At 41.4% G+C, this 14,752-nt stretch overlaps 1 long non-coding RNA gene across 1 annotated transcript; it reads right to left on the bottom strand.

The window, feature by feature from the left end:
* Positions 1 to 11,739: 11,739 nt before the first annotated feature.
* On the bottom strand, positions 11,740 to 14,139 carry LOC113355310. The gene is made up of 4 exons (XR_003362358.1): positions 13,972 to 14,139; positions 13,674 to 13,874; positions 12,928 to 13,094; positions 11,740 to 12,784 (listed from the first exon to the last, which is right to left on the bottom strand). It is a non-coding gene; the product is annotated as an uncharacterized LOC113355310 (long non-coding RNA).
* Between the last annotated feature and the right edge of the window lie 613 nt (positions 14,140 to 14,752).

Here is a 14,752-nt window from a genome sequence, read left to right as displayed (position 1 = left end):
CAAATAATAAGTTTGGGGGAATTTGATAGACACATTTTTGTGTCTGAATTGTCCCCAGTGTCTTTATTGTTAGTGCTTGATTTTGTACTTATTATGGTGTTTTTATGTTTGTGTAGGTGTTTTACGATAAATACACTTGTATGGAAAAAGTTGCTCAAAACGTGCTATTTGGAACCCCGGAGAACACCTACTATTCGGACTCTCGGTGTGGATAAGGGGTACCTAACTGATAAGGGGTATCCCATGGTTATTTCCATCCCAGGACGTCACCTTCTACTCGCACTCCCATCTTTGTTGGGGGAGGTCGTCCCTTACATTTGAATCATGGTTTTGGCGGGAAAATAGTTTCCTCGCCTGCATAGCTTCCTGGATATGATTTGCATGAGATTTAATCGGGATTTTGGTCAGAGTATGATTGGGAATGACGTGTCACAGTCAAACATGGAATGTATGTTCATCAGTTTCGACAAAACAGGGATTAATCTTTGGTTTAGACAAAACAGGGTCCCAGTCAACTGGAAGATTTAGGGCTTGAGTTTTGGTTATGATTTAGCCAGACTCAATAGCTGGAATTGCTTGGGAAGACTTGAATGAGCCTAACAGGATTGGTATAGGTCTTTGGTTCGATTAAATTTGGCCAGAACCTGTTGTTGAAGTGAAGCAGCGAAGATGCATGCTTTCTCGTGAAAACAGATTCTGAGGATTATTCTGTTCTATTTTTGGAAGGTTGGCGTGCGTGTTGAGCACGTCTAGAACTTTTTGATTTGTGTACACATTCATTTGATGCGTGATTGAGTACATATTGACAGATGCAGACACGAAATAATGAAGAAAAAAAAGGGGAAACAAAATATTCCCGAGTTATGAGAGAATATTTTGTTGTTTAATGCGATATTTGAAGGTGCTTAGAGTATATATAGGTGATACGGGACTCAGAGAAGAGGATGGAGAGTTAGGGGTGAGAATACAGCAGAGAATCGGGAGTTGCAGAGATTGTCTCTGCTGCTGCCATTGAAGAACATACGAAGAACATAAGACTACAAGGAGCAGTCGTAATTGCTACAGTGGTTGCGACACATAGTGACAGTCGTAGAAGCTACATCGTCAGTAATAGTTTATTGTTGTATCTGTAACAATTATAACTGTTACAAAGGCCCTATTTTATACCTTTTTTCCTTGTAAACACCTTTTTGAGCAATGAAAAATTCCTTTGAGTGTGTTTTCACCATGCAGAGCTAGACCCCATCACTGGGACAACGGAGGAAGCAACTTTTCTTGATTGTGGTAAATGAATTAATTCTTTTATTGACTTTTTGCATAGATTTAATTGCTTTATGATTTCTATTAATTATTTGTTATTTTGTTAGATGTCGTATGCTTAGTTCTAAATACTTTAGATGCGTCATGCTTTTAACTTACAAATAATATTTTAAGAAATCTATTTTTGGCAAAGAACTAGAGTCACAACTTCTTTTGTTTGAGCTATATTGTCTAGAGTTAATGACTGAACCATAACAATATGAAAAGTAGTGGAATCCCGCGTCTCAGCGTCTCTTCATCTTGTGACAAATTGTGTATATATTTTTTCCTTATTTTCTTTATTAAGTCTTAAAACAAATTCTCAACAAATCTGAGTGAACGAATCATCTTACTACAACATTATTGAAAAATACCATCAACTACTATTGGAAGAACTACTTTCACCATCGCCGGACCCTGAGATTTCATCCTCCTCAGCTTCCCCATCGACAGACTCAACACCACCATCCTCTGTCCCAGGGAGGGACGTTTTCCGGCTAGTGGCGAGCTTAGTGAAAACTATCCTGGACGAGATGCAAAGACAGATACTCAGAATGGAAATGAAGATATACGCGATCTAATCAAAGCCAAAATCATACGTACCCTCATGTTGGATGAAATAAAAGGCGGTAAAGCCGTGGATTCTGACTGGAAACCGCCTGCTCGATTCTTAGACCTTCGCTCCTTCGCCTGAGGACTATCTGTACTCGAGCTAGCAATGGATGCTCCTCCAAAATCGAAGGAGTAGGCTTACCTTGACGATTCTCTACCACGCCATTCACAAACCCGTGAAAAAAAAGAAGCCCATATGCCGAGCCGCCCTATCAATGTTGTAGGATACCGCTTTGCAAGATCCTTGAAAGAAAGATGGCATGTGACCAGGAACGCAGCTTCGCATAAACGTCATCTCTCCAACGCTCATATCCGCTTTGTCAGAAGATAAAAACATGCCTGGAGCGGGAGCGGTGCCGATCTGAGTTCTCATGCAACGGAGCCCATGGACGAAAATTGATCGCATGCGAATTATCAAGGAAGCTAACCAGGTTCGAACCAACCCTTGGACGCCTATTCGACCGACGCAGTATCCTGGAGCCACCCCAAGGCTCAGAGAGTACTGCCAACGGTTTTGGAGCATACTTTACGAAATGCTCCCACAGCCACGCTTGAAGAAATGTGGCATGAACATACGAATCCACTTTCATGTAACCATTTGAAGCGCGCATATCCAAAACCAGTTGATCCAGATGCATGTACAGAGAACCAAGAAACAGGAAGACAACATGGAGAACGACACCTTTCGCCAGCTTCACGGCAAATTTGATAAGTTCCTTTCTTGTCTCCTTCTTGCCCGAGCCATCGTCGAAAATATCTCTGGATAACCAAAGAACCAGAAACGCCGCAACATGGAGAAGACTATTCTTATGATTCGGCTCCAACTTATCTGGAAACCACTGGGACACCCACCAGCCATAGAAACCTCCCGTCTCGTTCTCTTGCCGAACGAATCCTTTGGATTTCGCAACCAGAGCAGCGTTCATTTATTCTTCTTCTGCAGACAACTTGATATAGAGACTACCTAATACGGGAAGATTCAGCAAGACGGCCACGCTCTCCAAGGAAATAGTCATTTTACCCCACCTGAATATATCCGTATGAGTGTCTGGACACCATCTGGAAATAAAAGCAACCAAGCCCGGAATATCTTTCCTAATCTGAAGAACTGCGGAAGCCGCAACAACATCAATAATCTGCGCCTTGGTCAAGCTGGCCCTTACGCATCTCTGTCTCAGCATGAATCGCGTCCACTTCTAAAGAATACGCAACGGGCTTACGCTAGTCTTAAAGTTAATAGGGGAAGCGCGATACTCTTTTCTCTGAATACAAAACCTTATTACACTTCCTGGACGAACCGACCGCGCCTCTCCTTCACTTTCAGAACCGGTCAGGAGAATCGACACATACTTGGAATGATTTGTTTTAATTGTAGCGGACGTTGTGAAGAACTCATCATCTATGCTTGGTTTGGAGTTACCCACATCCTTCGGCACGGCAAAAATTATTGACATCCTAACGAAAATTCTCTTACGTTGTTTTCACCGCCGAGATAACTGCAGAAGAGCAATACGAAGAAAGATTATTACGGAAAGTACATGGAAATTGTTTCATCAGACACAAGAGAGTCGTCCCGGACGCAATTCCAAAGTCATTTTTCGCATGCAAGATAAATGGGGACTGATAGACTCTGCATCATCACTTCGCGCGGTAAAGGGTTTGCGCCCAGCCGAATGGGCACACCTCACCAAAGGGAACCACACACGCGGCCATATCAGAAAAAGGGGAAAACCCTAAATGTTAATTTTCACGGGAAGGGGATAATAATGCTCATGCGCATCTACCTCGCACAATAATTGGGGCGGCCAACATCACTATAGCATCCGCGCCTAAACTCTACTACAAGTTTGTGCAAAACATACCTGCGGCTGGGATTCATACGGATTCGTACCAACTCAGAATGGAAATATTTCTACAAGTTCATGAAAAGGCACGCCTACAGCTAGGTTTTTTCACCGAAACAAAAAGAAACAAAAAACAAGGAAGAGCTAATTTGAGAAGGAGCACCGGAAGGCATACCTGGAATGCTAGCTCGCCTTACCACTTTGTTAGCGCAAAGATATGAAGAAAAGGTACAAAATAAAAGGTAGACAACCCCTTTTATAGGCGTTATATTTGGGGACTCCGAATAAAGGAAGGACTCCCTTTTCAAATCCGTTCATAGAGAAAGGCAGTCGGGCCCGCAATAGGAAGCTTCACCACTTCCCGAAAACACACACACCTCCCTTACTGGCATCGGCCCTACCAAGCGCCTCTTTTCCAGCGCCAAACCGTGCCAGCCAAGCGCCTCCTTTCCAGCGCCAAACTGTGCCAGCCAAGCGCCTCCTTTCCAGCGCCAAACCGTGCCAGCCAAGTGCCTCCTTGCCAACGCCATGCTCTGCCAGACGGCCTGAACCCATTCCAAGATTATTGGTGCTGACGAGTCCCTTCCATGTCAAGTCTATGCTAGCAGCTCCACCTCACGTTCCAAAGCCTGGCCCCAAAAACACCTAGTCATACTGGGATTTGTGCAAAGCTGCGGATACGAGGATTGTGGATTCTTACTAACATCTCAAAAAAGGTCAGACAAATCTCCCCGGCCCTCTTTCACGACTTATTGTTTCAGTTCTATCCTCGTCTATCACCATCTTATGCTTACCTCGCAACAAGGCCCCTGTTCCAAGCTAAGCAGGGGACTTAATGTTGATGGTGGTTTTTGAGCAAAGGGTAAAACCGTAAAACCTCACGTATAGCATGACGTCACCAGTGATACTAGCACATTTATTAGAACATTTAACGCGCTTATGTAAAAATCACCAGGGTACCCTTTTTCAAATACTAAATTAGGGTTTCGACACACAAAACCCTAAGTCTACGCATACCACACAGACATTGTGCAAAAGCATGGCAAACATGCCAAATGTACGTACCGTGCAATCATCACGCGATACATAGAAATTGCACGTACCGTGCAATCATTGCGCAAAAGCATGGCAACCATGCCAAAACCAAGTCGAACAATCATTGCGCATCATGGTAACCATGCCAAAACCAAGCCGCATAATCATTGCTCTTCACGACAACCGTGCCAAATCCGAGCTGCACAATCATTGCGCCACACACGCCATTGTCACATGCCAAGCAACGCTTGCAACCTAGCATTCCAAGCCGTGCAAACCTAGGGCCAAGCTGCCACACGCGCCATTGGAACATGCCAAGCAACGCTTGCAACCTAGCATGCCAAGCCGTGCAAACCTAGGGCCAAGACGCCACACGCGCCATTGGCACATGCCAAGCAACACTTGCAACCTAGCATGCCAATCCGTGCAAACCTAGGGCCAAGACGCCACACGCGCCATTGGCACATGCCAAGCAACGCTTGCAACCTAGCATGCCAAGCCGTGCAAACCTAGGGCCAAGCCGCCACACGTTCCATTGGCACATGCCAAACAACGCTTGCAACCTAGCATGCCAAGCCGTGCAAACCTAGGTCCAAGCAGCCACACGCGCCATTGGCACATGCCAAGCAACGGTTGCAACCTACCATGCCAAGCCGTGCAAACCTAGGGCCAAGCCGCCACACGCGCCATTGGCACATGCCAAGCAACGCTTGCAACCTAGCATGCCAAGCCGTGAAAACCTAGGGCCAAGCCACCACACGCGCCATTGGCACATGCCAAGCAACGCTTGCAACCTATCATGCCAAGACGTGCAAACCTACGGCCAAGCCGCCACACGCGCCATTGGCACATGCCAAGCAACGCTTGCAACCTAGCATGCCAAGTCGTGCAAACCTAGGGCCAAACCGCCACACGCGCCATTGTCACATGACAAGCAACGCTTGCAACCGAGCATTCCAAGTCGTGAAAACTTAGGGCCAAGCCGCCACACGCGCCATTGGCACATGCCAAGCAACTCTTGCAACCTGGCATGCCAAGCCATGCAAACCAAGGCCAAAGACGCCGCACACGCCATTGGCACATGCCAAGCAATTCTTGCAACCTGGCATGCCAAGCCGTGCAAACCAAGGCCAAAGCCGCCACACGTGCCATTGGCAAATGCCAAGAAACTCTTTCAAACCTGGCATGCCAAGCCGTGCAAACCAAGGCCAAAGCCGCCACACGCGCCATTGGCACATGCGAAACAACTCTTGCAACCTGGCATGCCAAGCCGTGCAAACCAAGGCCAAAGTCGCCACATGCGCCATTGGCATATGCCATGCAACACTTGCACTTTGGCATTGCCACTTGCACCCGATGTGCAACCTACAACCAAGGTATTCCACACATGACATTGGAACATGTTGTGCAACCCTTGCACTTTGACATGCCGCGCCTACATCAAAGGCCACGATTCCTCTTAAGATGCAAAATATCGACCGACGAAAGTCATCACTGAGCCGACACGTCTCTCAAGCTCAACTTATCAAACACCAGCGACATGCTGCATGTTTTCCACGAAAACACTCGAGACATCAAAAACGTATGTCACAAACTGGGGGATGCTCATTAGGGCATTGGTTTGGCGGTCTATAGCGTGCGGCATACACAAATGCCCGTTTCAAGATAGTGTCATAAGAATAAAACGGTTAGTAAATGCAGGAAGTAATGGTGAAACGCTCCTACATTATGGAACATCAATTCCCTCAAATTCCATCAATACCAGGCGTTACCACCTCTTCCCATTTAACTCATCTGTTTCTTTTCTTATGAGGCTAGAGTACGTTTCACTTAGACTTGTATAAATAGGTCTTACCTATTTATACCAAAACACAAGTTTTTGGTCAGGGAGAAATACAACACTCAGAAAGGAAACTATTTCTAGCTTTCTCAAAGCTTTCACCTTCTGATACAAGTGAAGCACTACTCTTCCAGAACTGCTCTGGTCTCAACACTCTCTTCGCTTCCCTCCCTAAACCAGCCCTTCTCCTCCTCTTTATGACCGAAGCAAATCCGGAACGACCATTTCTTGGTTTAGGCCAGATTTGTATAGATTGATCTCTCGAATCTAAAGTACTCCCATGCAGTACATTTGTTTAGGGTTTAGATCTATTTCTCACTCACCCACCGAAATTACCAAAATCATCAAAAACGATTTTCACCCATAAACAATCACACAACAAGATTTTGTTAACAAGGAAAACTGCAAATGCAGAAAAACCCCGGGACCAAGTACGGAATTGAATACTTTCAGAATTACGCTGCTGTACAAAATCTAAACCAACTTGGTATAGTTGAAAGCTAGCAACTACCCCTAGTTCACTCAGTTTCATCAGTATCCATACACTTCCAAATTCGATGAGTGAACGCACTGAAACAATTCCTTTGGATCGTATTCCAAACAGTAAAGAAACAATATATAAATCTGTTTGGTCACAACTCTATTGATTCTTTAAGTTAAGATATCTCAACTCATATGCAAAGGCTCTTCCGTTTAAACTAATAAACTCCTTTGCCTGGTTATATCAATCCAATCTCTATCACCGAAGTAATAAGATTCGAATTTGTAACAATCAAAATAGATCTCAAGATAACTATTATGTGTTGCCGATCTCACACAACTAATCAATCGAATAAATCCGATTCTAGTTGGATCTCAGCCGATCAAGGTTTGTGCACACACGAAACCTCTCGACAAAGCAATTGACTGTCATAGAATCATACTCCAAATAATTTTCAACCAAAGGATATATCCCAGAGTCCTTACTAATTGTTGAACCTCTTCACTTTCCAAAGCCAAAGGCCACTCACTTGAGGATTGGTATCGAAAAACACGTACAACTTTCTTATGATCTTATAATTAGGAGACAATGAGATTATACATAAATATAAATAAAAAGAAAGCATACATAAATAGGATATATTGAAAGAAATCATACATGAAAATACACGAGAACATGGTAAAAATTCTTACACAGGTTTGATAGATTTGCTGAGGCCAGTGTCCTTGTAGCCAAATAGGGGTTTCAGATCGCACGTTTGACCCCAAACCTTACCATCATCACGGTCGGGTAACATTTCATTAGTATGAGGAAGGTGCTAACCTTTTATTTTGACTACTTTCTTATTCTCTTGTTCTTCTTCTACCTGATGGGCGCCTTCGCCTTCACCTCGTGTCGGTTGTTGACTTGGCCCACCGTCTTCTTCTAAAACTTCTCTTTGGATTTCTTGTTGACTTCGCTCAACCTCATCATATTCCTCTTCATCGTGTGCATCATCTGGTTCTCCAATATATTCTAAATTGCTATTTTTCTACGGTCCCTGCTCTCCCAATTTTTCCCTCTTGCACGACCTTCCCCCAAACACTTATAGCGACCAAATTATCTCCCTCGAGGAGGTAGAGACTCGGGAGTGCCAAGAGCGTTCTTTTTTCTTTTCTTAACGCCAACATCTTTACCTTTTCCTTTCTTAAATTCCTTGGCTTTAGACTTATCAAAAGATATACGAAATAACTAAACAACAACCAACAATATCATATCTGAAGACGACATAGATATGCTGAATAATGTCATTGAAACAAGGGTGCCAGCATTGTTTAACGAAAAATCGTCCATGCAGAGACAACAAAACAACATTGGAATTTAAAAATAAACTATGTCGGTTTACAAACAAAAAATAAGGAGTTTTCTAAAGTCTTTTACTAATAATCCGGCATTGCCTGTCGACAACTCGACCATGCCAGGACTTAACGCCAGCATAGCTGAAAAAATGCAGACAATGCCGGTAGTCTTAACATTCCTATGTTATTTCTGTATACCAAAAGAGCATTTTCGGCATAGACGTAAAATGTCATAAGCCAATTCCGGCGTGGTATTCAACCTAAAATCAATAATGAAATTAAAAATTCAGTTTCAGGTGATTTTAGTTTATTAGCCGACGTAGTATTCATACTAAACTCAATGCCGAAACGCGTCACCAACATGGTATTCATACAAATTCAATGCCGGAATTGACTGTAACTCAACTGTTTGAGTTAGGGTTCGCGAACCTAAACCTACTATTTTAAATAAATTAAAGACTTATAAAACTTTTCATAATCACTTACCTTCTCACAGAAGTCATTTCTTCGAGAGTTTGATGGTACGAATACTCTTCTTCTTCTTCTTCAAAAGCGATCTGATTAATCCTTTGTTCTTGTTTTTGTTGAGCTATTGATTTTAATTTTGATTGCAGCCTGGGTTTCTTTTGTGGAGGCATGGTTGTAGATTCAGGTAATCGACAATGAATTCGTGAACGATGAAGAACGATTTTTTTACCAAGCCCCTAAGTGTGCCAGAACAAGTGAAGAAGAAATGGGTAATTTGGTTTTTGATTTTTATTTTCGATATGTTTTTAATTTATCCAAAGGGTATTTTAGTATTTCTGCCCCCAGAAAACACCTCTTAGTAGACGCTATTGGATGAGAATAGTAATCTATATCCCCTAACTATTTCATGTATCCTCCAATTGCACGTTTTTATTAATAGTTGTCACGAGAGAGTGACCTCGTCACCACAGGATTGATTTCATTGTTACTCTTTCTTTTTGACGCAAAAAAAAAAAATGGGTCATTTGTCCAAACATGGTTCAAATGGGCGAGTAAAAATTATTATGGGTGAAATGGACACCAAAAAAATAGTAAGGATGAAATTGGATTCATCCCGACTTAAAGTTAAAACATAGCAAGGATGAAACTGGATGCATCCTGATGTAAATTAAAAACAAGAAAAAGTATTTGAAAATGGGTAGGATGAAACTGTTTACATCCTGGCTATTTTTACAGTTTTGTCCTTTTAAACAGTATCAAAATCTAAACGTCCTTTTCACCCAGGAATTGTTGATTTTGGTCTTTTTAGTCAATTTTGTGAAAAAAAAAATCACTCCATACATCATACATACATATAAATCAAAATTTCATCTCAAACTCAAAATTCGGATTAAAAGAATTATAGACAGCCTGTTTACTTACCCTTGATGAGTAACAATGCCTTAGACCCCGACTTCTACCCTTGATGAGTAACAATGCCTTAGGCCCCGACTTCTAAAGTATGATATGCTTAAAAATAATATATTAAATAAATAAAAAAGTAGACCAGTAAGTTCCTGACCAACTTAATCATTTAGCACTTGCATATCCTTACTCGACTTTAGTGAAATTAGGCTTCCAACATAGGTTTCCGCTGTAAACAAACTTGGAACATCTTGGATATTCAAATTCTTATGAAATTCTCCACTTACTGGGTCATATGAGACTATAATGCTCTCTCCAAGATCCATTGGAATCATAACCTCTAATAAGATTTCACGATACTCTTTGGAAGTGTGTAGCGGATTAATTCTAAGCAATTTTGTCTCAAAAAAAGATGGTAGACGATTCGTGCTGCTAAGCCAATCTGTCTGCTCTCCTGAAATGCTCAAAAGTTTTGTCCAAGAATCTACAACTCCGTACTCCTTCATCACCCATAGCTCTAATTTGCCCATAAGATCATCATGCACCGAGAGGTAAAGGTTCTCACCCAAAACACCCACATCTTCGACTGTAACTTGATGACTTTTATCCAAAATGCAACTAGGAATTTGGATCTCTCTTGTTACCTCTTCAGCTACATCGAAAGAAATTATAATATCTGTATCTTGTCTTTTTCTTTTCCTATCGGTGACTGCAACATTGTTGATTACTACACAATGAATAGCACCATTTAAAAGTTTCTTAGAAACACTAAGACCATAAAGATTATAAGGAACGTTTGCGTTTTGTTTCCATGAATTTAAACCTAGTGTATAAACCCAAACTTCGGAGTCAAGACCGTACACCGTATAAGACAGGAGCAGTAGTAACTTGTAATCATCAATCTTCTGATCATAACCAAACCCATAAGAGAAATATATGGGATTTTCATCATGAATCGGTGGTTTCGGTATTTTCTTGTATTCTTGCGTGGATGGGTTCCACATGCAAATCGCATCCTCACGTATAGAATCACTATGAAAACTAACGCATACTATACCGTTACAGGAACCAATAAACGCATCAAATGTTGTTTTATTACTACTACATGGAAAATCAAATTTTATGGCCTTGTAGTTATGGGTCAAGGATGATGAGGAGCTTGCATCAATATCGACAAGATAATACGATGATTCTTCATTGCCATGGCAGCTTGGATTCAAGAGGATATTAAATTTGTTACTTGCATTAGCATGGTTGAGATGCATCTTTGTAAAATTAGGGTTTTTGCATAATTCCAACCAACGTTTGCATACGCACCTGAATCGTAAGACAGATTTGACCGGCAACATGGATAGTATTACCATGATCACATCTTCTGAAAGCCTTGGTGTTGCCGCTGTTGCGTTCAATTTCTTCATTGTTTTTACGAGAGAGAGAAAAGATTGCAGTTACTGCTAACTCTTGCCGACTGGGTATATATATATATATGTATACAAGCATTCCTATACCTAATCCAAGCATGACACGTACTCGGTTTCCTTTATAATTCATAATTTGAATGTATTTCTTGTTAAGAGAAGTGCATGGTCCGTCTACTCGAGCTATTCTCCTGCAGCCATCGAGTTAGTCGGGGAAAGCAAGAAGACGGTTTCTTATTGAAATCGAAAGACGGGTATACATGATAGCATTTGTGCACGCTCTAGAACCAAGAGATGATCTGAATCTGGCACGGGTATACTCCAACTCGGAACAGTTCTAAACTGCTGTAAATTGTTCTGAATGGACATCACCTGCTGTTGCAACAGTTAAGCTGTTGCAAAGCCACAGATTCAGAATGGATCACCTGCTGCAGCTTTTCCAACAAAATTAAATTGTTCAACAACAATTAACATCCAGCAATCATCACTTATAACAAATGAGTGTTAAAAACTGACAATATCATCTGACCAGCGACTATTACAATGTTTAGATTACCATAAATAAAGTTTTTCTGTTTAGATTGATTACCATAATAAAAAAACTTTCCTTGCCCAACCCAAAAGTAGTAGCAAAACCAGAATTACATGTTTCTTATGACAGTGGATCAATTATTCAAAACTGTGTTCAAGGGAAGTACACGCAAACAATCACTCTAATTGATGATGTTAACTGTCTGACATGAAAAGTTTAAGAGAATTAGTAAACATACCTTCAGAGAGCACTCTACTATTCACGAGGGTGGTATTTTTCTGAATCAAATGCTCAACTCAACATTGTATGTCTGTTCTTTTCCTATTCCTTTTTATGCAACACTTTGGGAGCTTCTCTTCAAATGAGCAGATAACCAACAGATGTTCTAACTTTTTTGAGAAGCCCAATTCAAGGGTAAATTCTTCACGAAGTTGGAAACACCATTAGAACTATCCAACTCAACTGATCTCTAAATTTGGTCCAACATCTGGTGGGACCATGCAACTGACTGATCAAGTGCAACTGAATCATCCATGGGTTTTTGCCACAAACTGAGAATGATTGATCTGAATGACTGAAATGATAATGAAGGCCGATGATCCTGGCAATTATCATTACACACTATGTTCTCCTTTATCACATGCTTGCCAGGGTTTCCTTGAAATGACCACGAACAGTTGTAAAGAGAGAAATCTGACCCCGGGTTCCACACTATATGTGTCTGACTCGGGTCTTTCTGACTAATGATCTTGGCAAAGAGGTGATTTTTGTCATCAAAGACAACAGAATTTTCCAGAATTTGCCAAGATCGATGCTATGAAGATGTAATCCTCCTTAACAGTTTGAGAAGAATATTTCATCAGCGCAGCGGTCGGACCAGTGGCTTGGGTGTAATTCAGTGTTCAGCTTGTGGACTAACCAATCTACTCGTTGCAGTGATCCTATATGTGAATCAGCATTCAATGTAGGCTTTAGCTTCAAATGGTAGCCTTCATTGACACCAGAAGCCTCCTGGCTGGCAAAGCAGAAGAGATCTCATAGTTGTGAGCCACATTTCTACCGAAGAGCAAGTTAAAGTAAATTACATGGTTAACACAAGATGAAAGAGGAAAATTTTGCATGAAGGAAAGTTTGGTCAGCAAAATCTTGAATGGATACCTCCATGACATCTACAGAATCCACACCTCCCCATATGCTGAAGGCATGCGCCCAAAACGTTTAAACATCACCCACTGAACTTCAATGTCATGACATCTCATATAATGTTTTGGAGCCATGACCTGCGGAAACGCCAAGGAGAGAAAACAGGACAGTAGAATATTTCCCTGAAACATTAGTTCAGTGAGAAAATCAAGACCTGAAACGAGCAATAGGGTCTTATACTAAAACACACTAGAAACCCCATTTTTGACTTGTTCACAACGCACAAGGAGATAATCCAATGATAACACACGGATTGGTATACTTAAGAATCAGTCCTTCCTAGATTTTTATCCCTTCAATCAGTGCTTCGGATTGCAAACCAATAAACAGTTTATTTGTTTCTCAAAATAACTCTTGCTAGCTCATGCTTTTGAGCTGAATACAGGTAATAGCCTATGTTGTGCCTCAGCTTAGGCGCCAAAGTGGGAGCGGTGATGCCTAGGCGCCTCCTATAGTCCTATTTCTAGGGTTCTTTGCGAAGACCTAATTTACTAACCTAAACCCTAAACTCTAAATATCCCTTGCGCTCACTTCTTTCACTGGGATTAAAGCCTCACTAATTTGCCTTTTGAGTAAATGTATCATCTATTCATCTTAATCAGGTTTCCTAGTTGGAAACAATCTATGACTAGCGCACTTATACCCGAAGGCCACGTCCCAAACAGTATTGGGTACACAAGTAAAAACTTAAAAAATCTCACCTGATTGGATCCACCTCTGCAGCCGCATCATCGATCATAAGTCCATTGATCTTCCAAGGAGAGAGTCGATTAAACAAGCTGGATCAACAAGAACTTTAATCCATTTGGACACATCTTGCTTGACAAAGCTACGTCTTATGACCTAAGAAACTGGAGCGCATGATGTCTGGAGTCAAACACAAGAAGTGTACACAAAGGATGCTGCCACAACAATGATCACAATTAATAAAAGATTTGATTATAAACTTGTATCTATACTCGGGCATTGTAAACAAACTACATATTCATTACTCCCTACCTTTAGCTTCATGATGCCAAATGTTCAATCAGCATCCATGAGACTGATGTCCAAGACGGATTTTGTTATTTGTTTGGGTGATAAAATGAGATGTTTATGGATGATTTTGGTAATGGAGTAGTGGGAACATCTTTGGTTCTTCTCACTCTCTCTCTTTCATTGAGTTGAAGAGATAATACTCTCTCTTCTACTTGGTCTATAATAGACCTTATAAGTTGTGGATGTCCTACACCCACATGTTTAGTCAACACACACAATTAAATATAAAGTTGACTTGACTAATACATTACTAACATTACATTACTCAAAAAATCTCCTCCATAATGTGATGTTCTTCTACTCCTAATAGTTCACGAAAATGTTGAAATTTTCCTTTGAGAAGTGCCTTGGTGAATATGTCCGCCAATTGGTCTTCCGTCTTGCAATACTTGAGTTCTATCTCACCATCTTCAACCGCTTCTCGAATGAAATGGAATATGAGTTTGATGTGCCTTGCTCTACAATGCTCAACCGAATTTTTGGACATAGAATTGTCGATTTGTTGTCACAAAAGATTACGGTGCTTTATTCTTGCTTCTCTTGAATGTCTTCCATGATTCTTCTTAGCCATACAACATGAGATGTAGCTATTGATGCCGAAATGTACTCCGCTTCCGCCGTGGATTGAGCTACGGTTTCTTGCTTCTTTGATGCCCATGTAAATATAACTGAACCAAGAGAAAAGGCATACCCCGATGTACTCTTCATGTCATCAATACATCCTCCCAAGTCGTTATCACAA

This window comes from Papaver somniferum, chromosome 3 (assembly GCF_003573695.1).
Source record: "Papaver somniferum cultivar HN1 chromosome 3, ASM357369v1, whole genome shotgun sequence".
Lineage (NCBI taxonomy): Eukaryota > Viridiplantae > Streptophyta > Magnoliopsida > Ranunculales > Papaveraceae > Papaver > Papaver somniferum.
The sequence above is the reverse complement of the archived record's forward strand: the minus strand, read 5'-3'. Positions and strand labels throughout refer to the sequence as shown.